This window comes from Lepisosteus platostomus, chromosome 27 (genome assembly GCF_059453375.1).
Source record: "Lepisosteus platostomus isolate fLepPlt1 chromosome 27, fLepPlt1.hap1, whole genome shotgun sequence".
Lineage (NCBI taxonomy): Eukaryota > Metazoa > Chordata > Actinopteri > Semionotiformes > Lepisosteidae > Lepisosteus > Lepisosteus platostomus.
In genome coordinates this window covers 11,696,122-11,699,167 of record NC_142637.1, presented here as the reverse complement: position 1 = coordinate 11,699,167, position 3,046 = coordinate 11,696,122, and the positions used below count along the sequence as shown (strand labels likewise).

At 44.6% G+C, this 3,046-nt stretch overlaps 1 long non-coding RNA gene across 1 annotated transcript; it reads left to right on the top strand.

The window, feature by feature from the left end:
- Positions 1 to 612: 612 nt before the first annotated feature.
- On the top strand, positions 613 to 1,884 carry LOC148639339 (uncharacterized). Its single transcript, XR_015930845.1, has 2 exons — positions 613 to 1,350; positions 1,487 to 1,884. It is a non-coding gene; the product is annotated as an uncharacterized LOC148639339 (long non-coding RNA).
- The last annotated feature ends 1,162 nt before the right edge of the window (positions 1,885 to 3,046 follow it).

Genomic DNA, 3,046 nt, shown 5'->3' with positions numbered 1-3,046 from the left:
TGAGAATAGCCAGAGTGGAAACCCTCAGCTGGTGCCCTGTGAACTGTGTCACAGGAAGTTTGCTGTAGAGAGGCTGGAGAAACAGCAAGATCTGCAAGAAGCTTCAGAATTCAAAGAGGAAGGTTTTTGACTCTTTCAAGCACAGGGCCAAGGGAACAGAACTGGAGACATACATCCATAAGAAGAAGGTTAGACCGCCAATCGTGGTAAGGGCTATCCTTAAACTCTTTCCAAGCTTCCCTAGTTTTCTCCTAGAGTCAGACCCAGCTTATAAATCAATGTAAACAATAAATGTTTTATGAAGTACTCTTCTGAAAAACTGCCGCGAAGGCACATTTGCCAGACAGAATAAATGGGTCTTAGTGACTTCTGAATTCTGTTGTAAAAATCAATGCTCATATCTCTATGAATTTGCTTCATTACTCTGCTCTCCTCCCCACTGATAGCTGATGTGTGGTGAGCGTTCTGGCGCACTATGGCTGCCGTCGCATCATCCAGGTGGATGCTACACATTGGTGGTGGTGGAGGGGAGTCCCCATTACCTGTAAAGCGCTTTGAGTGGAGTGTCCAGAAAAGCGCTATATAAGTGTAAGCAATGAATGAATGATCTCATTTGCCAATGGAGCCCAGTCCTAAGCCTGGTGCTCTGTCCCCCTCACCGAAGGACACAGACTCGAATCGACCCGCGCCCTTAAGGCGACAGGATCTGATCTCCACTTACTACCCGCCTCCCAAGATACAGCTTCTGAAGGACACCTTCCAAGAGAAACTGATGCAGGAAAAGGAGAAAACAATGATCGCCATATACAATCGACGGCAGGAGGCGGCTCTACAGAAGATGAGAAAATCTTTCCTGTGAGTGCCTGTGAGTTTGTTTCCTGTGAGTGCCATTTGCTTGATATCTCATGTAGATTTTTACAACAGAATTCAGAAGTCACTAAGATCCATTTATTCTGTCTGGCAAATGTGCCTTTGCGGCAGTTTTTCAGAAGAGTACTTCATAAAACACTTATTTATTGTTTACATTGATTTATAAGCTGAGTCTGACTCTAGGAGAAAACAAGGGAAGCTTGGAAAGAGTTTAAGGATAGCCCTTACCACGATTGGCGGTCTAACCTTCTTCTTATGGATGTATGTCTCCAGTTCTGTTCCCTTGGCCCTGTGCTTAAAAGAGTCAAAAACCTTCCTCTTTGAATTCTGAAGCTTCTTGCAGATCTTGCTGTGTTTCTCCAACCTCTCTACAGCAAACTTCCTGTGACACAGTTCACAGGGCACCAGCTGAGGGTTTCCACTCTGGCTATTCTCATATGGAAATTGCTCAGCGGTACTCTCTACCCAATGACATGAAAGGTAGGTCCAGAAAGCTAAGTTATTACTGTATTGATATTTTCTTGCCTTGTGAATGGTTTGCGACCAGACTGTGTACGCAGTGCTAGTCTGGACTTTTTCTGGAAGCTGTTTCATTGGTTTCATTTCCTGTTCCCAGCTGAGAAAGAACAACTGGAGGCAGAAGCACGAGGATTTCATTCGGAGCATCAAATAGGCCAGGGAGGTGCAGCAGGTGATCACGCAAGGAGGGAAGGTTGTGAACCTGCCCCAGCCCCCCGCGAATCCAAACCCCGACTACGTGCCCTGCCCTCACTGCGGCCGGCGCTTTGCCCCCAGGCCGGCACAGAGGCACATCCCCAAGTGTCAGCACATCAGGAGCCGCCCTCCTCCTCTACCTCACAGATGAAAACTGATGTGAAGAAGAGTAAAAGAGTCATGATCTTGGCTCACGACTCACGTCCTGCTTTTTCTTTTTAGAAATATATTTAGCACAGTTCATCCGTATGATGATAAAAAAATGTTACCTTGTTTTAATAAAATGATTTTTTTTTGGTGGACTGATGTTTGCGTAATTGTGGTTATTTCAGTTTTTTTCCCATGCGAAAATGTGTGTCGACCGTGAAAATAAATTTCAAGCTGTTCTTATCATTCATAATAATGTTAATAATAATAATGTTTCTTTATTAGCCCTATACAATTTCTTGCATTAGGAATGCATCTTTTCGCATACCCCAGCTTTTCTCCAGGGAGACACAGACACAGAGACAGGGAGAGAAGCTTGGGGTCAGAGCGCAGGGTCTGCCATTGTACGGCGCCCCTGGAGCAGTTGGGGTTAAGGGCCTTGCTCAGGGGCCCAACGGAGTAGGATTCCTCTGCCGGCCACGGGATTTGAACCGGCAACCTTCCGGTCACAGGCGCAGATCCTTAGCCACAGAGCCACCGCTCCGCCAACCTCGGACATGCACCTTGACCTCCTAAAAATAATTGTTCAACCTGGAACGTACAATTAGCAGGCAATAGAACAGGTCACATTGGCCTTGGAACCATCAAAAAGTAGTATTCACACATTCTCTGCATCAATTTTCCTTTAAAACAACTGAAAAAGCAAGGTAAAGTGTGATTGATTTTTTTAATTAAAGTTATTTGATTTAATTTATTTAATTTTCATAATATTTGAAATATGTTGGGATTAATGTGACTCAATATTATCTGCAGCTCTTACACTCCAGGCACCTGATAAAGTGGAACGCAGTGTCTTTGCCTTACATGGCGCTCAGCTCTTCCTCAATCCCAGCAGAAGCAGCAGCCTCCGGGTCCTGCCTCATGCACAGCTTAAAATGCAACACCGAGTAATACAACAAACAACAGGGAAAACCATTCACGATCAGACACATCCGTTGATTGCTGGCTCTCAGTAAAGGGACATTGCTGTGGTCCACGCATGAATCTGTTTTCTAAGTGCCTTATCCAATACAGTGTTGAGGCCAGTTTTCCCAGAAGCCATCTAAAGGGGAACACACAATAACTTGTAAAACCTCCAATTTACATCACAAAATAGACTACATTTCAAGGTTAAAGAATTACCATGTTCTGCGATTCAGAACGAGGCAGCAAAACTTCCTGTAATCTGATGTGGCCCTGTGACATTGTAAAGGAGCAGGCTTGTGAATACATCTCGTTTAATCCAATGGAAATATTGCTCTCAACTTTTTTACGT